The sequence below is a fragment of the Oryx dammah genome, unplaced genomic scaffold (assembly GCF_014754425.2).
Source record: "Oryx dammah isolate SB20612 unplaced genomic scaffold, SCBI_Odam_1.1 HiC_scaffold_18, whole genome shotgun sequence".
Lineage (NCBI taxonomy): Eukaryota > Metazoa > Chordata > Mammalia > Artiodactyla > Bovidae > Oryx > Oryx dammah.
This window is the reverse complement of record NW_024070202.1, coordinates 64,391,300-64,418,431: the sequence shown is the minus strand read 5'-3', so window position 1 is coordinate 64,418,431 and position 27,132 is coordinate 64,391,300. Positions and strand designations below refer to the sequence as shown.

Below are 27,132 nucleotides of genomic sequence, written 5' to 3'. Positions count from 1 at the left end.
CTTCAGTCTTTCCCAGCATCAGGGTCTTCTCCAATAAGTTGGCTCTTCACATCAGGTGGCCAAAGTATTGGAGTTTTAGCTTCAGCGTCAGTCCTTCTAATGAATATTCAGGACTGATTTCCTTTAGGATGAACTGATTTGATATCCTTGCAGTTCAAGGGACTCTCAAGAGTCTTCTCCAACACCACAATTCAAAGGCATGACTTTCTATTCTAAACTATACTAGATGCTAATAATACAAGAATGGGGAGAAACAGGCACCAAGAAGGAAAAGACATGTAAAACACATCACCTCGTCATGTCATAAGAACAGCAATTGAACAACATAGGGAAGAGCACACTATGAGAGTGCTGGTTGCTCAATCGTGTCTGACTCTTTGCGACCCCATGGACTGTAGCCCGCCAGGCTCCTATGCCTGTGGAATTCTGGATTCAGAATACTGGAATGGGTAGCCATTCCCTTCTCCAGGGGATCTTCCAAAACCAGGGATTGAACTCAGGCCTCCCAAACTGCAGGCAGATTCTTTACCATCAGAGGCACCAGGGAAGCCCCACTGTGAGAGTAAAAATCAGGGACATCTTAGAAAGGGTGACTCTTCAGTTGAGTTTACAGAGAGAATTGAAGTTGCTAGAAAGATGCAGCAGCAAGGAACAACAGGCAAAGACAGGAGCAGAGGCGCAGAGAATGAAAAGGGTGGGACGTATGGGGATATTTGTGATTCCATATGCTCAGATGCCAAGTGAGTGTGGAAGATGGTTGTAGACGAAGTGAACAAGGGCATAGAGGACAATTAGGTTGGACGTAAATCCCTACTGGCAAATCAGGAAGGGAAATTATATATATGTATATAGGGAGACTGTATATGCTTAAAATAAACTCATTGAGGATATTAATAGTTAATTAACTGGTGGGTTAATAGTTAAGAGCCTGTGCTTTCACTGCCAAGGGCCCAGGTTCAATGACTGGTCAGGTGACTAAAATGCCACAACCTGTGCAGTGCAGCCAAATAATAAAAACAAAAAATAAATTCATTGATGTAGAATGTTACCTTCTCTGAGGACATAGCATCCTGTGTATATCTCTAAATTCACAGCATATTATAATTGTCTCCCCAACAAGAGTATGAGCTCTCCACAGAAAAAGACTCTCGTTCAGTTCTTTTTTTTTAATATAAATTTATTTATTTTAATTGGAGGCTAATTACTTACTTGTTCAGGTTTATAACACGGTACCTGGCACAGAAGTGTCTGTCACAGAGAATGATTTTTTAATTGAGTTATAATCCCTAATCTGCCTCTTACTCAAGACATGCTTTTAACAAATCAGTCTCCTTCTCTAAATCTGAATTTCCTCATCAATTTTTCCTAACTGTATCCCAGGGAGAGATGCTCTATGCAAAATAACAAAGCAGAGAGTGGAGAATACTGAGAAATCTTCAGGCTAGATTCTGCTCTTAGAAGAAAATGCACATTTCCAGAACAAACCAATAGGGACTCCCCTGGTAGTCCAGTGGTTAAGATTTTGCCTTCCAATCTAGGGCATGCCAGTTCAATCCCTGGTTAGGGAGCTGAGATCCCACATGCCTCTCAGTCAAAAAACATAAAACAGGAAAAATATTGCAACAAATTCAATAAAAACTTTTAAAAAATGGTCCACATTAAAAAAAAAAAAAAAAAAACTTGAAAAAAAAGTCCAGCATTGAGGAAATCAGTTTGACTTTGTCTTCCCAGCAGTTCTCACATGCATTTGGCCATGGAAACTTTTCTCATGGAGTTAGTGGTTCTGGGAAATGCTAAACAAGAAAGACATTCAAGGCTCTTCCCTGCTCTGATGTTTTATGGTTTTGTCCCAGAATAGCTCCAGGTGAATTTGAAAAATACTCAAGCTAGACAGTAGAAATGAAATCACAAATATTAGGACTGAGCTCATGAACATATTTTAAATAGTGTTTGTATTTATAGGGCCACAATATAGAAAAGCCCCTTCCACATACCTTCTATGGGCACTGCTGAGCAAGCTCCCACTGTCACACAAACCTTCCAAGCCAAAGTCATCCAGATGACCTGTGCTCTTCACCATGACTCTGAGAATCCACGTTCATCTTGCCTAAGTGGTTCTTGAGTAAAATGTATCCATTTTCCATCCAAACTCCCAGCTGGCATCAGCTTCCATTTTGCTTACCCTTGGCAAACTGCCATGGACTAGACCTAACTGATGCACCATTACCTACACTAGTGACCTCCAAAGTGGTTTCTTTTAAGATTTATCTATTTATTTATCGGCTGTGGTGGGTCTTCACTGCAGCAGGTGGTCTTTCTCTAGTGGCAGCAAGCAAGGGCTACTATCTAGCTGCCGTGTACAGGCCTCTCACTGCAGTGGTTTCTCTTGTTGTGGAGCGTAGACTCTAGGCACTCAGCCTTCAGTAGTTGCAGCGAGTGGGCTCTAGAGTGCTGGCTCAGCACTTGTGGAGCACAGGCTTAGGTGCTCTGTGGCATGTGGGATCTTCCCAGACCAGGGATCAAACCCATGTCCCCACCTTGCAAGGCAGACTCTCAACCACTGCACCACCAGGGAAGCCCCAAAGTATCTTGATTGTATATGCAAACAAGTAAAAACATTTTTATATGTACTCCCAATACATTTATTTCTAAAATATGGGTAAGTTCTACTGTCGTAATATAACTATAAAACTCACAGAAATGTAAATCAGATGAGGAAACAGACAGAAGTAAAAATTCTAGTGTTTTCACACGGCCCCCTGCAGGTTGCCTTGGGTTCCTCTTCTGTGCATGAGCCCCACTTTCTGTGCTCTCCTCAGGTTATCAGCTTAAAGGAGGAAAACATAGAGCCCACGTCAGGCTCCTGAGCTGAGCAGATAAGGGGAGCTTCTCACTTCTGAGAGAGGTGACTAGCCTTTGTGGGGAGATCCCGTAGCATTTCAACAGGGTGTGGCACAATATGGGCTTTAGCTTGAATTGGCCCTGCTTTCAAATTCTGACTGTGTCTCTTTGCTGGCATGTGACTTTGAGCACATACTATTAAATAATAATAATAGTAATAGTACCTCTCACTTATTAAGGATTTACTAGGTATCAGGCAGTCCACTAAGCACTTCGATGCATATTATCTATTTATCCTTATGTCTGTCATGCAGTAAAGATATTATCATCTCCGTTTAATAACTCAGGAATCCAAGGCACTAAATGGATATATCATTTGCTTAAAATGAGACCCACATCTGCCTGACTCCACATTCCTAACTCCTGACACCATTCTCTACTGCCGTCCACACTCACCTTCTATGAGCCTCTGTTGTTGTAAATTCAAAATGGAGAGAATCAGGATTTATACAGTGTGAACATGGCACTTGGGTTCAAAAATTTTAGCAGTTATTGCTGAACTCTCCAGATGAGTCCCCCAAAAGGTGCTGAGATGAGTCATCAGGATAAGAGTGTAAAGAAATTTAATCACGTCAGGCCTTGTCTGACAAAAGAAGGTGCTAGAGAGGGAGTTGCAGTGAGCCCCAGTAAGGGCAAGAATGTGGGCATGTGCCCTGCCCTGCCCTATGCCTGTGGCCAGGCAGACCCACCTGAATAGGAGGTAGAAACCAAGGACTTTCCCAGCTTTATGACGCCTGACTTTAAGATCATCAGTTACTTTTATTCTGACTCCACGGTCATCACACGAAAGAGTTCACTGAGCATGAATGCTCTAAACAAGGCAACAAAATTAATAAACTGACATCTTTTAAACTCCAAGGCGTGGGGAACACCTGGATCCCATGTTTTCTGGACAGTGGCATGATTTTGCAAAACCATTTAGTCTCACCTCTCTCCACTATAGACTTTTATTGCCCAAAATTTCTGATGTCCCTTTGCTCTTTTCTGAGTTCTAAACTATGGCACTTAAATCTCTTGCCTCACCACTTTCTCTCTTTTGAATTAATCAATATTGGTTCCCAGAGATGTACTGACCCTCCAAAAGAAGAAGCCAATCACAAACGTAAACTAGTCCTAAAATCACTCATAACTAATCATTAAAGCTGACTTGAGGAACACCGAAATCAGATTAATTATATTCTTTGCAGCCAAAGATGGAGAAGCTCTATACAGTCAACAAAAACAAGACTGGGAGCTGACTGTGGCTCAGATCATGAACTCCTTATTGCCAAATTCAGACTTAAATTGAAGAAAGTAGGGAAAACCACTAGACCATTCAGGTATGACCTAAATCAAATCCCTTATGATTATACAGTGGAAGTGAGAAATAGATTTAAGGGTCTAGATCTGATAGATAGAGTGCCTGATGAACTATGGAATGAGGTTCGTGACATTGTACAGGAGACAGGGATCAAGACCATCCCTGTAGAAAAGAAATGCAAAAAAGCAAAATGGCTGTCTGGGGAGGACTTACAAATAGCTGTGAAAAGAAGAGAGGCAAAAAGCAAAGGAGAAAAGGAAAGATGTAAGCATCTGAATGCAGAGTTCCAAAGAATAGCAAGAAGAGACAAGAAAGCCTTCTTCAGTGATCAATGCAAAGAAATAGAGGAAAACAACAGGATGGGAAAGACTAGAGATCTCTTCAAGAAAATTAGAGACACCAAGGGAACATTTCATGCAAAGATGGGCTCGATAAAGGACAGAAATGGTCTGGACCTAACAGAAGCAGATGTTAAGAAGAGGTGGCAAGAATACACGGAAGAACTGTACAAAAAAGATCTTCACGACCCAGATAATCATGATGATGTGATCACTAATCTAAAGCCAGACATCCTGGAATGTGAAGTCAAGTGGGCCTTAAAATGAATCACTACGAACAAAGCTAGTGGAGGTGATGGAATTCCAGTTGAGCTGTTTCAAATCCTGAAAGATGATGCTGTGAAAGTGCTGCACTCAATATGCCAGCAAGTTTGGAAAACTCAGCAGTGGCCACAGGACTGGAAAAGGTCAGTTTTCATTCCAATCCCAAAGAAAGGCAATGCCAAAGAATGCTCTAACTACCACACAATTGCACTCATCTCACACGCTAGTAAAGTAATGCTCAAAATTCTCCAAGCCAGGCTTCCGCAATACGTGAACCGTGAACTCCCTGATGTTCAAGCTGGTTTTAGAAAAGGCAGGGAAACCAGAGATCAAATTGCCAACATCCGCTGGATCATGGAAAAAGCAAGAGAGTTCCAGAAAAACATCTATTTCTGCTTTATTGACAATGCCAAAGCCTTTGACTGTGTGGATCACAATAAACTGTGAAAAATTCTGAAAGAGATGGGAATACCAGACTACCTAACCTGCCTCTTCAGAAATCTGTATGCAGGTCAGGAAGCAACAGTTAGAACTGGACATGGAACAACAGACTGGTTCCAAAGAGGAAAAGGAGTACATCAAGGCTGTATATTGTCACCCTGCTTATTTAACTTATATGCAGAGTACATCATGAGAAACGCTGGACTGGAAGAAACACAAGCTGGAATCAAGATTGCCGGGAGAAATATCAATAACCTCAGATATGCAGATGACACCACCCTTATGGCAGAAAGTGAAGAGGAGCTAAAAAGCTTCTTGATGAAAGTGAAAGAGGAGAGTGAAAAAGTTGGCTTAAAGCTCAACATTCAGAAAACGAAGATCATGGCATCAGGTCCCATCACTTCATGGGAAATAGATGGGGAAACAGTAGAAACATTGTCAGACTTTATTTTTTTGGGCTCCAAACTCACTGCAGATGGTGACTGCAGCCATGAAATTAAAAGACGCTTACTCCTTGGAAGAAAAGTTATGACCAACCTAGATAGTATATTGAAAAGCAGAGACATTACTTTGCCGACTAAGGTCCATCTAGTCAAGGCTATGGTTTTTCCTGTGGTCATATATGGATGTGAGAGTTGGACTGTGGAGAAAGCTGAGTGCCGAAGAATTGATGCTTTTGAACTGTGGTGTTGGAGAAGACTCTTGAGAGTCCCTTGGACTGCAAGGAGATCCAACCAGTCCATTCTGAAGGAGATCAATCCGGGGATTTCTTTGGAAGGAATGATGCTAAAGCTGAAGCTCCAGTACTTTGGCCACCTCATGCGAAGAGTTGACTCATTGGAAAAGACTCTGATGCTGGGAGAGATTGGGGGCAGGAGGAGAAGGGGACGACCCAGGATGCGATGGCTGGATGGCATCACTGACTCGATGGACGTGAGTCTGAGTGAACCCCAGGAGATGGTGATGGACAAGGAGGCCTGGTGTGCTTCGATTCATGGGATTGCAAAGAGTCGGACACAACTGAGAGACTGAACTCAACTGAACTGAGGCATGGAATGGAGAAGGAAATGGCGACACGCTCCAGTCTACTTGCCTGGAAAATCCCATGGATGGAGGAGCCTGGTGGGCTACAGTCCACGGGGTCTCGAAGAGTCAGACACGACTGAGCGACTTCACTTTCACTTTTCACTTTTATGCATTGGAGAAGGAAACGGCAACCCACTCCAGTGTTCTTGCCTGGTGAATCCCAGGGACAGGGGAGCCTGGTGGGCTGCCATTTATGGGGTTGCACAGAGTTGGACATGACTGAAGCGACTTAGTAGCAGCAGCAGCAGCAGAGGCATGGAAACATAAATGTTTCAACAATTACACTCTTGTCCTTTCTAAATACGCAGAAATATTGGCTCAGTTTGCCTCTCTCGGTTGGCCGTTGATTCAATTTTCAATCAGCGTGAAAGCCCTCCATGATTCAATCTGACTCCATTTAATAAACACATTTTATACCCCTACACTTTGACAGAGAGCCCCCTAAATTGCATTTTATGCTGACAGATTCATCAATGCTTGCAATAACATTCTTATTTAGTACCAGTCCCATTGTTAGGTACTGGGAGTGAGGGATAGGGCTACAAAAGGACAGATGACCTTTTTTCCTTTTTTTCTTATTTTATGGGTAACAAGTTTAAGGAAAAATGAAATTACAGTAATAATAATCCAAACCTTACTCATACTACCACCCCCAACACAAAAATCATCGCTAGTCCATCTAATCTTCCATATACACACATTTGTATTAGCCCAGTGACTAAGCACCTAGGCTGGAGAGTGAATGGCTGGATCTGGATCCCGTGTCCTCCAGCTGGGAAAATGGACCTGAGACCTTGAACAAGTTCTCTTGCTTCTCTGTGCTCCCCTTTTCTCACGAATAAGATGGGAATCACAGTGATGGTCCATACCTCATAGAACTGTTATACAGGTAAAGCATTTGGAAAGTGCCTGCCACATAGCCATGAATAAATGGAGGCTGTTCATTACAGCGTCTAACTAGAGTTTAATTTTTCAGTAGCTGTTATTTATTTGTCCACGGGCATTGATGACTCCACATGTTCTTTGTGCTGATGTGCTCCATATACAGGGCTTCCCAGCTGGCTCAGTGGTAAAGAATCCGCCTGCCAGTGCAGGAGACCCAGGAAACATGGGTTCAATCCCTGGGTCAGGAAGATCCCTGCAAGAGGAAATGGCAGCCTGCGCCGGTATTCTTGCCTGAAGAATGCCATGGACAGAGGAGCCTGGTGGGCTGTAGTCCATGGGGTCACGAAGAGCTGGACACAACTGAGCACACACACTCCAATTACAAGGGGGTAGAGGTGCTTCTTGGAGCTTTTTGGTTTTACTTGACTGAAACAGAGAAGCAGGGAGACATCCGCTCCAGTATAAACCCTGCACAGGGTGATATAGAGGGACTGGGCAGAAGGAAGGAGCCAGAATGGTATAAACGTCTTCATTTCTGCTTGTCCATTTGCCCCTCTTACTGATACAGGTCCCCTCCATATCACCCGTGTTAACAACTGATGCCCAACTTGTACTATATTTATGCTCATCTAATCATATGCAAATTTTACAGAGAGGGGTCTATATGAGTATGTGTCTATGAGAGATGAAAGGATTTGTTCTCTTAAAAATGAGGTCATGTTATGTAAGCATCTTGCTTCTCTCATTTAAAATACTTCAGCTGGAACTTCCCTGCTGGTCCAGTGGTTAAGAATCCACCTGCCAATACACAGGATACAGGTCCAATCCCTGATCTGGGAAGATCCCACCTGCCAGGGAGCAAATAAACCCATGCACCACAATAAGAAGCCTGTGCACCACACCTGCCCTAACTGGAGAAAGCCCATGCACAGCAATTAAGACCCAGTGCAGCCATAAATAAATAAATAATAATTTTAAAAGAAAAAATAAAATTCACCTCTGCTGAAGGTGGCTTCTTTCTTTGTAAGTTTGTGCTTACAATTTTTAGATGGAGTATTTATTTCAGCAAGACTCTGGGAGCCCTGTGGGACTTGGGTTGAGGATACATCTCTCTGGCAAGTATCAGATTTTCTTTGCATAGAACGTAGGAACTACCCACCCAAATCTACTTTATTTTGTAAGTTATTGTATATTATATAAATGTATATATTTGTATGTTATACATACTGGGTATACTTTACAATGCCCGAGAGCATACAGGGAATGTGAATTAAGAACTCAAACACAAGTAACAGCAAACCTGCAGAGATAAAGGCTAAAGGGGGGCTTTTCCTTTTCTCCACTCAAACCTAAAATTAAATAAATAGCATACTATTTTTTTTCTTATTTCCCATGAGGGCGTTAACTTTATGCAAGGGTTTCAGTTCCAATCCTCTAGTTAACTCAGGTCTGAGCCCTTGTCTCCTGTCCCTCAGAGAGATTTAACTCTGGTTACGGAGATCTGCAGCCCCATCTCACTTCTTTGGCCTCCAAGAAGTTCCCTGAATTTCCTGCAAACTCTCAGCTCTGCATTTAAAAATATGTGTTTATTAATTATTCTAGGAATTTATAAGAGGATATTTTCAGGATACCTATTTCACTATAAAGATGGGATGAAACTCAGAAGCATGTTGGTGTAGCTGTGTACCCATGAGATGCACACCCATTCCCCATGCATTAGATCAATGAGTCATCATGCTTATGGAATGCAGAATACTTTTTAAAGTGCCTTTCATGCCCCTTATATTTGGTAAACTCAACAATCCTATAAGCTAGACGTTAGAGGTATGATTATCTTCATTTTACAGAAAAGAAATAGATTTCCAGAGAAGCTACATGTCTTACGCCACAGAGGCCAAAAAGTGAAATCATCACCCACTGTCTTTTGTCTGCACCATCAGGCTGCTGTCATAGCAATATACTGAGATTTAGTCCCTGGTCTCACCTATGGATTTTTCCTCCATACTTCCTGAGCTCTAACCATGAACCAGACCCAGGGTCAGGAACTAAGACTGAAAAATCAAAGAGAAGAAAAGGAAGTCCTTCCTAGGAGCTCCTAGGTTGGGAGGAGAAAACAAATAAAATCTTCAAGTATTCTACATTCAGGTACAACCTGTAGAGAGAACAGCAAGGAAAGGAACATCAAATTCTCCCAGATGCCATTGAGGACCTCTATTTTTGGTGGAGGTCCAGAAATATGATGGAGAAAACATTGCTATTCTAAGCTGGCTGCAGATTTCCTCCTGTTCAGCAAAACATATTGATGTTTATAATAAAAACCCCTCCATATGCAAAAAAGGGGAATCCGGAGAATCCAATTGCATGAAATGCTTAAGGTGCATTATTGCAAGGTTAATGAAAAGCAGTATTTTTCAGAAGGGTTTCCAGTTACTGTATAAAGCCCATGTATGTGGAACTGTGGAGATGCTCCTTGAAGCTACACAGTTTTCCTGGCTGAGATGGGGAGGCAGGGAAACACAGCTCCAGTTAAAACCCTGCACAGGTGGGGACAAGAAGGGAAAAGCCAGGATCACACAGGGCTGAAGCTCTGCACCTGGCCAGCCTGGTAAAGCAGGGCTGTGCCTGCTGCCCCCTGGAAGACAAACTGTGTCCTAAGACAGAGGACATTTCTTGGCTCAGACAGGGAGTCAGGAGCACTTTACCTTAAACTGAGGAAGTTCCAAGTGATCAGAGAGGAGTCACTTCCATACTTCACCACACTCTCTCACCTCCTCAAGTGACTGGAATTTAAAATCCAGCGGCACAGAGGCAAGGGAAAATTGTCCATTGTGTTATATCTGAATTTCATCATCCCAGGGCACTATTATTGCTAGGTTTTATTATATTTACTTGTAAAAAATAAGCTCCAGCATATGAACACGAGAAGAAGTAAGACTAAGAGAACTAGAAAACTTCCCATAATAGGTGAGATGAATTCTGAGGAGTAGGAAGATGATAGATATTAGGCAGGAAAGAGAAGAGAGCAAAGCAAAAGAGGTATGCCAAGAGATGATGCAAAGAAGAGTCTAATGTATGGTATTAAGCAGTTTGCTGTGCTGAGCTCAATGCTAGCCATCTCCTCTGTCCCTAAGACTTCTGTAAACAGCTACACCCACAGTCCTGGGTGGATGGTACTTTGGGGAATGACAGAATCAGAGGGCTACCCCATGAGGCTGTGGGGTGGTGATGCACAAGCAACAACATACAGAGGAAAGAAATGGACAACTTCACAGAATCTAGAAACTGGAAACTTGGAGTGACTACAAAGATTGTGCCCAGTGCATTAACTGGTAGAGAGTTCTGAGCCCACCCTGCTTATAAATAAAATTCAAAGAGGCACAAAAAAACTACTCAGCACTAAATAAATACATCTTGAAAATCTGAATGGAATAGAAATTTGTAGGAAAATATAATTTGCCTGAAGATGTCTCAGAAGAAACCAAAAATCTAACTGGTCCAGTTGCCGAAGAGAAAGAAAAGAAGTTATCCAAAAAACTGCCCCTCAAAAAAGCACCAGGTCCATAGTGTCCAGCGGAACTATACAAACTTTCAAACAGTAGATAATTTCAGTGTTGCTTGAACTCGTCTTGGGGTAGGGGTGCGGGGAGCTTTCCAGATGGCACTAGTGGTAAAGAACCCGCCTGTCAATGCAGGAGACATAGGAGATGCGGGTTCAATCCCTGAGTTGAGAAGATTCCCCTGGAAGAGGCCATGGCAACCCATTCCAGTATTCTTGCTTGGAGAATTCCATGGACAGAGGATCCTGGAGAGCTATAGCTCAGAGCTGCAAAGAGTCAGACACCACTGAAGTGATCTAGCACACACTTAGAGTTTAGAAAGAGAAACCTAAGTTATTTTTATAAAAAAGTATTACACTGATATCAAAATCTAATAAATATTTCACATATATTAAAAACTAAAGACAAATGTCACTTAAGAATACCAATACAAAAATCCTAAATACAATATTAACCAACAGAACACAGTAGCACATTAAAACAACAATATGTTATTTCCAAGTAAAGTTGATTCTATAAAGGGCAGAAACTGGGCAATATTAGGAAATCTATTGATTATTCATATCTGTTGATTTAAAGAGAAAAGTCTTGCTGATTCCTTGAATAAATGTAAAGACATGTTCATAAAAAGGATAATTCAGCAACATTGAGATGTTAGTTTCCTCCTAGGTTAACACATAAATCTCTTAATCCAAACAAAAATATCAACAAATTGAGTTTTCTCTCTAATTCATTCTTAACTAGGCAAATTGATTCTAATATTCATATGAAAAATAAAACAGCCAGAAAATCTCTGAGGAAGGAAAGCAATGAGCAGGCCCTACTATTACTAAAGCAAAAGGCACTCAGTTGTGCCTGACTCCTTGTGACTCCATGGACCATACAGTCCATTGAATTCTCCAGGCCAGAATACTGGAGTAGGTAGCTATTCCCTTCTCCAAGGGATCTTTCCAAAGCCTCAATAATTAGAACACTGTGGTTCTGGCACAGAACAGCAGGTGGACTGTGCTGCTTTTCCTCCGGTGGCCATTACCCACACTTCATTTCCCACCTTCTCTGCCCCGCTGCTGTTTTCTCCATGTATCCATTGACATTTGCCCTCTAGCTTCCTGTGGGTTCAGCCAAGCGGAGGCCCTGGCTGGAGATCAGAGGGTGAGAGGAGAAGCTCAGATGGTTCCCTCCAGATCCCTCACTGCTTTTCAGGCACTGGCTCTGATCCCTCCTACACAGAAATCTGGTAAGATTCTCTGCTCTCCTTTCTCCCTCAGGCCTAGGAGCTCAGTGGCTTTCCACCATTGCTAGTCTGGACGCTTTCTCATCCCTAGCAGGTTCCTTGAACCTTGACCACACTTCCATGAACATCTCTTCTTTTGAACCATCAGAGTGGAATTCTATTTCCTTCCAAGAACTTGACTGATACATAGATAACGAAATGGAACAGACAATCCAGAAAGATTCAAATGTATATAGAAATCAGTGTATAATAAAGTTAGCATCTCGAATCAATGGAATTATGACAGACATGTTAATAAATACTGTTGAGATAAACAGAGAGCCACCTGGAAAAATATTAGAGTAAATCTTTACCTGACATGGTACACCAGAATAAACTTCAAATGTAATTAAATGGAAACAAAATAAAACCACAAAATCATAACTGTAGTATAGTCATACAATGGAATATTACTCAGCTAAAGAAAGGAATTGTTGGGACTTCCCTGGTGATCCAGTGGTTAAGAATCCACCTGTCAATGCAGGGGACACAGGTTCAATCCCTGGTCTGGGAAGATCTCTCAGATCACAGTGCAACTAAGCCCATGCACCACAATTGCTGAACCTGCACTCCAGAGCTACTGCTCTGCAACAAGAGAAGCCACCGCAATGAGGAACCTGCGCACCACAATGAAGAGCAGCCCCGGCACACCGCAGCTAGAGAAAGCCCGTGAGCAGCACTGAAGACCCAGAAAAAAAAAAAAGTTAATTAAATTAAATTTTTAAAAAGAAATGAATTTTTTATACAACCAACAGAGATGAATCTCAAAAACATGTGGAATGATATAAGGTTTACAGAAAATAATTTGTGCTGTATGATATTCCACTTATAGGACATTCTAGAAGACATAAAAATGAATGCAGAATGGTGAAAAATCAGAACAGTGAGTCAGAAGAGTGAATCTGTGGGTGGGAATGGGGTGGAGATTGTAAAGGGGCATGAGGGGACTTTCTGGGATGATGCTAATGTTTTCTATCTTGCTAGAGGTTTAGGTTACATCCTTAATATTTTCATATTTTGTCATATATAGATTTTACATCAAAACAAAAAAGGGTCAACAAATATCAAACTCTAGTTTGTGGTATGCATGTGGATTTACTTAAGAAAGAGTGCACTTATATCTGCAAAATAACTTTAAATGCAAAAATAAGATAAATGAAGGGATGAGTAGAGGGATAGATAAATAGATACATGATAAAGCAAGTACAGTTAAATGTAAATGGTAGCATCTAGGTGGTGGGTATAAGAGTGTTTGCTATAAAATTCTTTCAGTTTTGCTCTGTTTTAAATTTTTAATTTTTTAAAATACTAGGAAAAAAAGTTCTGACACTGTTATGACACAGATAAACCTTAAAAATACTATACAAAGAGAACTAAGCCAGTCGCAAAAGGACAAATACCATGCGATTCTGCTTATATGCGGTACCTAAAGTGTCACTGTATAAAGCAAATTCTCAAAGCCTCTCCTTTCCAGCAGATTAAAACTCAGCCTTCACAAAAAGGGAAAGAGAGATGAATCTGAATGTAGAAAGTAAAATAGTGGTTGCCAGGGGATGACTGGGGTGGTAATGGTGAGATATTAAATGTTTCTCAATGGGAACAGTTTTAGTTTGACAAAATGAAAAAAGTTCTGTGGATGGATAGTGATAATGGCAAAACAACAATGTGAACATAATACCACTCACTAAATTACTCTTAAAAATTCTTAAAATGGTGAATTTTATGTTATGCATATTTTACCAAAATAACAAAAATAATTTTTTAAAGTAAAAATAAAACTACTAGGAAAAAATGGGAGGATTCCTTGATAGACTTGGATAAGATTAGAGAAGGCCTTTATCTTTAAAACTGTGACTCAGAATCCAGAGATGATTATCACAGAATTGTCGATAATAAATAAAACTGGAAACAACTCCAAAATCCACCAATTTGAGAGTGAGAGATAAACTATACTATACACAGAAGAGCATCCATTAAAAACAATGATGTATAACTATACTGATATTTAAAATGCTCATAAAATATTACCGAGTAGAAAGCATTATATCATAAAATAGAAAGTATAAAATGATATCTTTTATATAAAATGTGTGTGTGTGTGCCTAAAGAGATACTTGGAAGGATAGTCAACAAAATGTTAATGGTGGTTATCTTGGGCTGTTTGTTAATGCTTTATTCTTTGCACTGTTCTACAATGACATTTTTTCAACAAGCTTGCATTATGTTTATAAAAATAATAAAGCCATTTTCAACTTATACTAAAATACTAAAAGAAGTAGGTATCTACTACCACATATTTTCCCTTGATACCTTCTAGCTATAAAGATTCATTAATGCCACGTATCCCCAAATGACCAGCAAGGATTGTGTGTGTGTGAGTGTGTGTGTGTGTGTGTGTGTGTGTGTGTGTATGCACCAAGTTAACCCTCAGGAAAGATGGACTCACTGACACTTGAGCTCCCAAGTCTCTCCTTCATAAAGGTTATAAGTCAGACTTCATGAAAGGAGGACGAGAGGTGAATCTGAATGGCTAAAAGCTAAACCTCTATCAGTGTGCACCTTATAAAATTTCCAGTGACAACATTACTCACAGAAGCTGTCATACAAACAGCGTAGTATGTTCAGTATGTTGTACAAAGAGGTGAAGATGCTGTGCTCTGGAAAACCGTCAGATGACCCCAAAATGCCTTTAGTGAAGACAATAATACTAGTGATAAAAAAAAAGCTTGTAAGGAGAGTAAATAAATGTGTTTGGGCACATAATGAACATGCAGGTATTTGTTAAGTTATTGAATAAATCAGATCTCAGGAAAACCAAAAGAAAAGTGTTTTATGAAATGTAAGAGTAGGTAAAATGATATTCTAAACTAATGTATTTACTGCAACTTGAGATTTTGAGACAGGAGTAACAAAGTAACAAAATAAATATTAAAATTTTTTTTCTAGTCCTTCCAGAGTTTGTACATTCAAGTAAGCTATTAAAAAAAATTTTTTTTTGAGGGACCTTCTCAAAGGGGAAAAAGAGGACTCACCTTGTGAGTCATTTCATTTTGAGACAACTTGAAAAGCAATGTGGGGTGCAGGCAGTGGTCAGCGGCCCCTAATTGTCTGACACCCTCATCCTCTCCCCGCTTCCTGACCCAGTAGAGCCCAAATCTCAGGACACAATAAGTGAAAGGCTAGAGGCTGGAGAGGATTCCTCCTCCCCGGGGAGCCCACAATTAGTATGGCTATGGAAAAAGTGACAGAGCGGAAAAAGCAGAAACTCTTACTGGCTGACTTACAGAATAGTCATCGCCAAGGTCACAGAGTGAATGAAAGTCCCTTCCGCAGCCTTTCCCCCAGAGTGGGGCAGGGTCTGGTTCTCAGGGAAACAACATGTCCCTCGGGCAGGTAGAGAGGACTGGATTCACCAGATTCTTACTCCTTGTTCATGCAAGGGCAGAAGTTCCTTGGCATATCTCAAATATTACTCATTGCAAGCAATGAAAAATTACTCCCAACTACTTTTATGCTGATTTTAAAAGCCTTTAATATAATTAGACATGACATAATTGGAGCAGTTGGGAGAACAGGACAGGGGGAAAATGTAGGAATACAGGACTTCCTTGGTGGTCTAGTGGTTAAAAATCCACTTGCCAATGCAAGGGACAAGAGTTTGATTCCTGGTCGGGAAGATTCCACATACTGCAGGGCAACCTGTGCGCCACTACTGTGCCTGAAGTGTAGAGCTCTCAAGCCACAACCACTGAAGTCTGCACACCTAGAGCCCATCGTCTCAACAAGAGAAGCCATTGCAATAAGAAGCCCAAGCACCAAAACCAGGGAGTAGCCCCTGCTCAGTGCAACTAGGGAAAGTCCACACATAGCAATGAAGACCTAGAGCAGCAAAAAGTACACAAATAAATAAACTAAAACTATGGGGAAAAAAAAGAACAGAGGAATAAACTTTCTCAATAGGGTGTTAACTAGCCACTCAGAAAGCAGACTAAAAGCATATACACACACACAAACTACTGTCTGGATTGAGCAATTTGAGTAAGTTACAGATAATATAACACCAAGGATGACATATGTGTGGCATCTTTGTCCTTAACCTCAGAAGTGGCAGTCTAGGGCCTCTAACATATGAAAGGACAGAGTTAGAGGCAAACAGTGGTAAAGGGATTATTAGCCCACCACAGTGGCATGATATTTACTTTAAACTGAAAACATCTGATCAACAGCAACAGCAAGAAACACTTTCAAAACTTAAGCAGTGTCCAGAAAATACAGCTGCCATTGACAACCCCCTTCCCCCCAAGGGAGTTTCCAAACTGAGAAAAGACTGACCCTTAGCACTAGGAAGTACACAGTTTCAGCTGTCCATTAGCATGGAAAAGTTCAATAAAACCTTTCAGATTTTCTTTCCCACTGAAGCCCTAAACAGCCTCTCTTTTTTGTCAGGTTGGTATATAAATCTTTACTTCTAGCTATTCAGCAAGTTACTCATTATTAAGTACTCCCTCGGGTGAATATAAATAAACCTTGTCTTTTCTCCTCTTAAGCTACTGTCAGTTAATTTGCAGGCTCCTGACTATAAATCTAAGTGGGTAGAAGAAATCTTTTCCTCCCAAAGGCAGTAATCTTATCAGGAGTCACAGAAGACGTAGATGGAAACCAAGTAGCAGGCAATAAAGTTCACCAAGACAGGAAATTCCCTGACAGTCCAGTGTTAGGAGTCAGTGCTTTCACTTCCAGGGCCAGGGTTTGGTCCCTGGTCAGGAACTGCTGCTGCTGCTAAGTCGCTTCAGTCGTGTCCAACTCTGTGCAACCCCATAGATGACAGCCCACCAGGCTCTTCTGACCCTGGGATTCCCCAGGCAAGATTACTGGAGTGGGTTGCCATTTCCTTCTCCAATGCATGCATGCATGCTAAATCACTTCAGTGTCCAAGCCTGTGCGACCCTATGGACAGCAGCCCACCAGGCTCCTCTGTCCACAGGATTCTCTAGGTAAGAATACGGGAGTGGGTTGCCATTTCCTTCTCCAACTAAGATCCCACAAGTCACCAGGCATAGCCAAAAACAAACAAACAAATTCAGCAAGACAGTGTTTCAAGACCATCATCTGACAAAGACTGATTGCAGTCTGAAACCAGTTCTTGTAGGATACATCTTTTCCAAATGTTAAAACAGCAGTACAAAAAAGGGGTGAGGAAATAACAACTGAAAATGGAAAAAGCCCCAACAACTTTAATACACAAATTGTTAACCAAAAATTACCCTAATCAATAATGTCAAAGTCTCTCTTCATCCAAAGAAATTTCTGACAAAAGCTAGGCACCTCAGACAACCTACTTCTGATGATTACACAATATACAGGTAGTTGTGGAAGGTTTTTTTGTTTATCTGGTTATTGGTTTATTCTGAGCAGGTCAGGAAGCAACAGTTAGAACTGGACATGGAACAACAGACTGGTTCCAAATATTGTCACCCTGCTTGTTTAACTTCTATGCAGAGTACATCATGAGAAACGCTGGGCTGGAAGAAGCACAAGCTGGAATCAAGTTTGCCAGCAGAAATATCAATAACCTCACATATGCAGATGACACCACCCTTATGGCAGAAAGTGAAGAGGAGCTAAAAAGCTTCTTGATGAAAGTGAAAGAGGAGAGTGAAAAAGTTGGCTTAAAGCTCAACATTCAGAAAACGAAGATCATGGCATCTGGTCCCATCACTTCATGGGACATAGATGGGGAAAGAGTGTCAGACTTTATTTTGGGGGGCTCTAAAGTCACTGCAGATGGTGACTGCAGCCATGAAATTAAAAGACGCTTACTCCTTGAAAGGAAAGTTATGACCAACCTAGACAGCATATTGAAAAGCAGAGACATTACTTTGCTAACAAAGGTCCATCTAGTCAAGGCTATGGTTTTTCCAGTGGTCATGTATGGATGTGAGAGTTGGACTCTGAAGAAAGCTGAGCACCGAAGATTTGATGCTTTTGAACTGTGGTGTTGGAGAAGACTCTTGAGAGTCCCTTGGACTGCAAGGAGATCCAACCAGTCCATTCTGAAGGAGATCAGTCCTGGGTTTTCTATTGGAAGGACTGATGCTGAAGCTGAAACTCTAGTACTCTGGCCACCTCATGCAAAGAGTTGATTCATTGGAAAAGACCCTGATGCTGGGAGGGATTGAGGGCAGGAGGAGAAGGGGACAACAGAGGATGAGATGGCTGGATGGCATCACCAACTCAATGGACATGAGTTTGGGTAAACTCCAGGAGTTGGTGATGGACAAGGAGGCCTGGCATGCTGCGATTCATGGGGTCACAAAGAGTTGGACACGACTGAGCAACTGAACTGAACTGAGATACCTTTTATTAAAAGTGAATCAACCTCATCCTTACTTTCTACCAGTGAGTGGGGCCACAAAGTTCTGACAAACAAGCCTACAAAACACCATGCTTAATATAAGCCGGATCTCGCCTCAGGTTTTGATACCATATCTTCACAACAGTATCATAAGACAAGAGTTAGGAAACTAACACCATCCTCAGTTAGACAAATCTCAGAATCTCAGAGCCTTTAATGTAGATAAGGGGAAACATCTGGCCTTACTGGCCTGACTCTGCACCCCAAGTCTAACTTTCCCCTTAAAATTTTTGGCTTTAAGTATCACCATAGTAATATCCAAGGTGACTGTTTCTTCCTTAATTTGATATCTCCCTCCCAGAACCAATGTACCTTCTTTGGTTTCCCTGAATATAGCTCAGAAAATACAAAGCTTTCAAAGAATGTTACTAAATATTAGTAAACTGAAGGACTGGGAAATGGGAAATAAACCCACAGCACTTAAGACAAGTAGTATAGAGAAACAGATAAGAATTCCAGAATTCGACTATTTAGGTTTAAATTCTGGCTGTCATTTTCTAGCTGTGTGACTTGACCCCTCTGTGCCTTGATATCTTCATCTGTAAAATGATAACTAAATGACCCATTCCACCATCTTGTAAAATAACATCTGGTACATAGCACACAAGTATATATTCAGTTTGGTTTGTAAAGTAAAGGTTTTCGTTTGCAGCACAGCTACTTTTCTCCGAGATTCACAAGTTCAGTGCTGTTCTACCCAATACCTGGAGAAATCCAATCTATTCCAAGCAAGGGCTACCCAGACTCACAGAAAAACGCAACTCATCTCATTTTTAAAGATGATAAAACTGAGCCTTATCTGCAATTTCAACTATCTAAACTCACCACACTTCAAAGATCCAAGTTCTTTTTTTTTTTTAAGAGCAAAGGATAGAAATTGAATAACTTTGTGTAAGTATCCTTAGGTGATATAAAACTCAGAATGTCATCTTTAATTTGAAATTTTCTTTATGAAAGAAAGTGGAAGGAATGGAAACAAAGAATCTCATTCAATCAAAAAGTTAAAGCTAATAGTATTCCCAGGATGCATTCATCAAATCTAGAACAGAAATTAATTCAATGCAAATTCCTAGAAATTAGTTTTCAGGAATTATGCAGTATACAAATCTACTGTCCATATCACCAGAAGTATGATGAAAAATATGTTTATATTCTTCCATAGGCATATATAGTTGTAATTTAACTGATATCACACACATATATAATCTAACATTGAATCATTGCAGAAACAATCCATGTTTCATCCAATGTAACTGTGATAGACTATAAGATCATCTAAAAAAATTTTGTATCCTACATATTAGAAAATATTAAGCCTCCAGATGCTTGAATAATACCTTACCTTTGTATAGTACTTACAGTTTGCAAACCAATTTTTATCTCCATAGTTTCCTTTGAGCTTCATGGCATAGGAGATGGCACTACAACTCTATTTGTACTCATTTTAAAAGAACAGATAGCACAGGTTTATAAACTAGAGGTCTCCTGCCCTAGGTGGCAGAGAAGGCGATGGCACCCCACTCCAGTACTGTTTCCTGGAGAATCTCATGAACGGAGGAGCCTGGTGGGCTGCAGTCCATGGGGTCACGAAGAGTCGGATACAACTGAGTGACTTCCCTTTCACTTTTCACTTTCATGCATTGAAGAAGGAATTGGCAACCCACTCCAGCGTTCTTGCCTGGAGAATCCCAGGGATGGGGGAGCCTGGTGGGCTGCCATCTATGGGGTTGCACAGAGTCAGACATGCCTGAAGCAAGTTAGCAGCAGCAGCAGCAGTAGCCCTAGGAGGCAAAGCTTAGCAAGACCTAGGTATCCTGACTCCAAATCTGGTTCTCTTTCCACTAACACCACAAAAATATCCTATTAATGGGAAAAACTAACATATTTTATAATGATAAATCCATTCAAGGGCAATATGCATGTGTATTCTTTTAATTTTTGTTTTAAAAAGCTGTTTGAGTGAAATAATAACAAATAAAAGCCATAAACTCAAGAAAATTCTCGAGGGAATAAGGATTCATATATCCTGACCTCTCATGAGTCAAAGTGTGAGTCAGTCCCTTGCTCCACTTTTTCTCTTTAGAGGAACTAATATTGCCCACGAAATCTAATGAGTCCTTCTTGAAAACTCAATGGACAATAGCAATGAGCATCACAACCTTGCTTGGGATGAAAGTGAGGATTTACGCATGAGACCAAAAGACCAGCTGATGTATTTAGTAACCTTTCTAGTGTGATTTTTTTTAATTACATGTACCAACTAAGGACTTTTCCTCCCATTTACACAAAAACAGGACCTACCCTATGAAATGGACCTTTGAATATCTTAAACCCAAAACTGAAGTTTTACAACTCCCTTCAGTTTCAGCTGAAAAGTTTTAGAGATCTGGTTCAGGTATAGCACTTGGTACCTCTACATGCAGTGTCTGGTTAGGTTTTCTAGCTACCTAGTGAGAAATGCATTAGTATCATCTCTGTGTCACAGATGATAAAACTGAGGCACAAGGAGAGTATCCTGCCCAAGATCACAATGAAAGCAGGTGATGGAGATTCAGACCCACCACCAACCCCAAATCTCATGTGCTCTCTTCACTTCTCTCTTTACCCTTAAAATGTCCTCCCCCAACCACACACCCCACGTCCCTTCAGCAGAGACAGGTTTCCTTTTTCACACATGGATAAGTCTTGGACAAGCAGGAATCTCCTGTCCTTTTTCCAGTTCCCCTGGGAGAAAGGTACACCTCCTTTCCAAAACAACAAGGACTATGTTTCCCCGCGGTGCGGACACCAGTGCAAAGACGGGGAAAGGGATCCTTAGGGGGTAAACGGCCTTGCCAGCTACTGTTTAAACGCCTGTGAAAGATGATCCTTCTGAAATAACTGCTTATTGAAATGAGTCAGAAATGAGTCTTAACTTGTGAAAGTTAATGGGCAATTTTTATGGGCAAGAGATTCTGGGCAAATTATGGGCAAAAGAACAAGAAAGCCGAAATCCTGTTGAGAGAGAGAGAGAGCTTTCACTTCTCCCTTTGAAGTTAAAAAGGGCCCCTTTAGGTCTCCACGGAGCGGTTCCCCGCGATCCTTACAGAAAGAAGGAAACTTACCCGCAGCGCTGGGGCTTCGAGACAGCTGGGACTGAGGCATACTCTCGTCACTGTTCAGCACCGGGGACAGCTCCGGACTCGCCAACTTCGCGCGCCCCTCGGGGCTCGGCGCTACCCGCTGAGCCTCCCAGGCTGCGGGCAGGGTGGCCGCCTCTCCACGCTCTGGTCCAAGCCTCCCGGTCTTGTGGAGCGCAAAACGGTCTCCGCGAGCAGCGGGGGCAGCCGGAGGCTCCTCGGGCTGGGGCCGCGGCGACGAGCCCAACTGCACCATGGCGTTGCGGGACCGGGACCGCGCCAGCGCTGAGGAGACGGAGCCCATCTCAGTGGGCCGGGCTGGGCCCAGGTGAGCGGCCAAGGCTCCCAGTGGGACTCACACCCCTTGCCTGCCAAAGGTTTACTCTCTTCTCGCGCCGGGGAACCTCCAGCCTCTGCTCCGCCTCTGACTCCGCGGGTGGCAGTCCCTCCTCAGCGCGGGGGAGAAGGAGGAGGCTGCAGGGAGGGCTGCGTGCCCACCCCGGGTGGACTGAGGAGGACCCAGGCGGTGTCTGCGCCTGTCTGATGATCCAGGGTGGATGACGACACTTTGAGGGGTCCGTGTGCAGAGGTTGCCCCGAGACTTTCCTGGGGATTGGAGGGGAGGAAGGGGAGTGGCATTAAAGGAGGGAGACTTTCTTCCTCTACTTTCTGTACTTTTGTCACCTGGGGCCAAAGGACTGGCACCTTCTTCCCGCTTCTGCCGACACTTCTGGGCTGCCACTGTCGCTGGGGAGGATGAAAGGTTTAGCCAAGGCAGAGGAGGAGCCTACATTTGTCTTCTCTTCTCTTCATGGTGCTAATACCACTACTCTTCCAGGCTGTGCTTTCCTGCAAAGCCAGGCGTGGCTCCTGGCTGTCCCTGAGGAAGGCTTGGCAATCCCCTGCCCAGCATGCCTCCTCCCCATGCCTGTATCCTGGAGGGGGACTGAGGCCAGAAAGGGAAGCCATGGTTTAAGGAGAAGCAACTCTGCTGGTTCTCCTCAGGAAAGCGGGGAGGCAGGCCCCAGCCAATCTGCAGGGTTTCCATGAAGGGAACCCAGAGCAATCAGGGACTCTATTAATGGGCCTGCCCTGCTGGCCCCCTCCCTTTTCTGACTGCAGTGCAAAGGTGGTGACACCTAACTTAGATCCAGAAGCAGGAAGAGCAACCTGGGATTAAGTTTCAACTAAAATCCTGTTAATTCAGGAGACACAGGAGATGTGGGTTCGATCCCTGGGTCAAGAAGATACCCTGCAGGAGGAAACAGCAACTCACTCCAGTATTCTTTTGGGAAAACCCCATGGACAGAGGAGCCTGGCAGATGACAGTCCTTGGGGTGGCAAAGAGTCAGACACAGCTGAGTATGCACGCCCATTACTTATTCTACTTAAAACCCTGTTTGTTGCTCAGAGAGGTTTTAGGTCTTGCCCAAGGTCACAAATAGTTAGTAATGGAGCTGGATCTTGTGCCTGGCACTACCTTTCTAAATCTAGCCTCCTATCCTCACTGCTTCCCACCTGGAAGTTCTCAGGCATTGAATTGTGAAGCAAAAAAATTGTGAAATATACCAGGGGTCCCTAACTTCCCAATCTAATGCTTGATGATCTGAGGTAGAGCTGATGGAATGAATAGAAATAAAGTGCACAATAAATGTAATGCCCTTGAATCATCCAGAAACCATCCCTCCCTCTGCAGTCCTTGGAAGAACTGGCTTCCAGAAAACCAGTCCCTGGTGCCAAAAAGGTTGGGGACTGCTGAAAAACACAGCATATGTGCGAAGGGAGACTGACTTTATCAGGGATGCCTGGGAGCCCTCCTCCCTCAGTGCCCAGCACTGATAAGACTCTAGACACTGTCATCTGTGAAATGGCATACAAATAAGTATGTGAACAGTAATATTATTATGAAGGTAGCCTCCAGATCAATAAGCTTCAAGATGGGAGGAGAAAAGGAAAAGGGTTTTAGGATGCTCAACTGGCATTTAAGTCAGAGGATTAACTGAAATGGAACAGCTATGGCAGACAGTTCCTTACTACTAGCGCCACCTGGGAAGCTTATTTACACTATTTTTGGGTCCAAAACAGCAATCTGTCCTTGGCATTGTTTCCTGTGAAGTGGGCAGAAGTTGAAGTCCAAGGTTCTGAGCTAACATCACACGTGGAATCCTCCACCTTTCAGACAAATACACACCATGATCCCCACACCATGCAAGGACCATGAGGAGTGACTCTCACCTCTGCCAATGTCAGGAATCCATCTTCTCAGGGCACACAAAAGGATGCAACAGTGTCTGTCAACCCATTTGGGTGTATGGCTATATTAAACTCTTAATTATTTTTAAGCACTTTTTATTCTTGCTCACTTGATGGACAAACAGAAATCCTCTCTGGGCAAAGGACCTTTTAGAGAGGGAGCTCTGGGGGCAGATATTTCCTATTCTTGGACCTTGCCTTGATTTTTTTCCTGCAAATCTGACATAGACATCATTAGCAATAATGTAAATGTGAGCATGGAAGAAGGTGAGATGTCCTGGGCTTACTTAAGGGTACATACTCCACTTTGGCTCTATCTATTGGAGAAATACATAAACATAAAGCCAGGCTGGATGACTTACAAGCTGGAACCAAGATTGCCAGGAGAAATATCAACAACCTCAGATATGCAGATGATACCACACTGAAATGGCAGAAAGCAAAGAGGAACTAAAGAACCTCTTGATGAGGGTGGAAGATGAGAATGAAAAAGCCAGCTTAAAATGCAACATTAAAAAAAAAACTAATTAAAATTAATTAATTAATTTTTAAAAAACTAAGATCATTGCATCCGGTCCCATCACTTCGTGGGTAAAAGGTGGAAGCAGTGACAGATTTCCTCTTCTTGGGCTCTGAAATCACTGTGGATGATGACTACAGCTGTGAAATCAGAAGATAATTGCTTCTTGGCAGGAAAGCTATGACAAATCTGGTCAGTGTGTTAAAAAGTAGACATCACTTTGCTGACAACAGTCTGTATAGTCAAGGCTATGGTCTTTCCAGTAGTCATGTTCAGATGTGGCAGCTGGACCATTAAAAAGGCAGAATGCCAAAGAATTGATGCTTTCAAATTGTGGTGCTGGAGAACACTCTTGAGAGTTCCCTGGACAGCAAGGAGATCAATCCAGTCAATCCTAAAGGAGATGAACCCTGAATATTCCCTGGAAGGACTGATGCTGAAACTGAAGTTCCAATACTTTGGCTACCTAATACAAATAGCTGACTCACTGGAAAAGACCCTGATGCTGGGAAAGATTGAAGGCAGAAGGAGAAGAGGGTGACAGAGAATGCGACGGTTGGATGGCATCACCAATTCAATGGACATGAACTTGGGCAAAATCCGGAAGATGATGAAGAACAGGGAAGCCTGACGTGCTGCACTCCATGGGGTCGCAAAGAGTTAAACATGACTTGGCAATTGAACAACAACAATACTTCTGAATGGAATGGTAAAGAGCCACCCTAAGTTCTCAGCCACACCCTCGCCCAACCCCACCGCCGCCTGCCATACTGGTTGACCCAAGCCTTTCCCCAGAACGCACACACACCCTCTCCAAGAGGGAGGCATAGCTCAACTAAGAGTTTGACTGTTGATGCTGCTGTTGATAATCAGATTCTCCCCAGTTCTCCTCTAAGTGGGAAGTGGTAAGCCTGGAAAACTTAAAACAATCTTGTCTTTTTTTCTTCTTTCATTAAAAAAAAAAAAAAAAGGACCACATATGGTGAGCTAGAGCTTGGTTGGTTAAAGAGGGAGTTGTTAAATAATATGCCAGCTGTAGGTGATCTCATTCTCAAACCCTTGCCTTTCCTTTTTCAGGCCACTGACCTCTTCAGTCAAGGGCAGGAGTGCTCCCAGCCAGACAGACTTCCACCAGTGAGTGCTCAGCAGAGTGTGCACTGAGGGGCCTTGGAAAAATCTGACTCACCTCTCAGCATCCTTCGAGGATGTCACAAATTGATTGACATTGGATCCTGGGAGTTTTACCACTGACAGTGTTGAATATTACCTAAAACAGTGATGGTGGAGAAATCCCCCCTCCTTTCATGTCCTGGAAAACAGCTTACAACCAAAAAATCACCCTTTCCCAGATGACTTAGCTAACACTCAAGAATGCCCCTTTGCTTACTTATGACAAGGGTAAACAGTAACCCTACAAATTCCCATTCTTTGCTTCATAAATGATTAGCTGAACTGTTTCATCTCCACTGATCAATCAAACCAAATGCTTGTTAACCAAACTGTGGTTAAGCTTCTCTCCTTCTTCCAGGGCTCTGCATTTTGGCCCAGTCTCAGCCTGAACCAGCATACAGCCCCTCCTGAGAACTGAATTGGACATTCAAATTTAAATTTATACAGTTTTCACTTGTCACAAAATATTATTCTTGTATAATAATATTAAAAAAATCCTTGATTTTTCCCCAACCATTAAAAAAATGTAAAAATCATTCTTAGCTCTAGGAATAAACAAAAACAGTAGCAGACTAGATCTGATCAGTGAACTATCATTTGCCAACCCCTGCTCTGGAAATCCTGATGAAAAACTTTATTGAAGGGAGGAAGAAAGTCTCTATGGTGAAATTTTAGGATCTGTGTGACTGGGAAAGCAAAGTAAATTTACCATTGCTGAGATTTGTTTGGGGATAAGATATTAAATTTATTTTGAAATTTCAAATACTATTTTTAAGGGGCTTGAGATTTTTTTTCCTTCAAAAGGAGCATGGGTTCCCATAGGTTACAAAACGCTCCTCACCACAGTCACCAGGGTGGCCACTATCCAAAAAAAAAATATATATATATATATATATATAGTATTTTATACTATACCTTTGTATTTGCATGGATATGAAAAAAAATTGGAACTCTGTGCACTGTTGATAACAATATAAAATGGCTCAGCTGCTATGGAAAATACTGTCATAGTTTCTCAAAAAGTTAAACATAGAATTATCATATGATCCAGCAATACCAATTCTGGATATGTACCCAAAAGAATTGAAAATAGAATCTCAGGAAGATTTTCCCTGTGCCCAGCAGCATTATTCACAATAACCAAAAGTCCAACCCAAATGTCCATCAATAGATGAATGGATAAAGAAAATGTGCTAAACACATTCAGTGAGATATTATTTGGTCTTGAAAAAGAAGGAAATTCCGTCACATGCTGTCATATGGATGAACCTTTAGGACATATGCTGAACGAAACAAGTCAGTCACAAAAGACAAACACTGTGTAATTTCACTTTTACAAAGTACCTAGAGCTGTCAAGCTACCAGGAACAGAAGGTAAAATGGTAATTACCAGGAGCTGGGGGGGAAAAGAGATGCGGAGTTCTTTAACGGGTATGGAGTTTCAGTTTTGCAAGAAGAAAAAGTTCTGGAGATTGGTTGTACAACAATGTAAATTTATGTTATGCCACTGACTTGTACACTTGTAAATTATTATGATGGTAAATTTTATGCTATTTGTATTCAACCACAATGTTTTAATCCAATTATTTGAGTCCCTAAAGCAACACAGA

At 42.0% G+C, this 27,132-nt stretch overlaps 1 pseudogene; it reads right to left on the bottom strand.

Annotated features, from left to right (window-relative positions):
- LOC120877522 overlaps nt 1-21,835 on the bottom strand; it is a 58,230-nt pseudogene extending 36,395 nt beyond the window's left edge.
- Between the last annotated feature and the right edge of the window lie 5,297 nt (nt 21,836-27,132).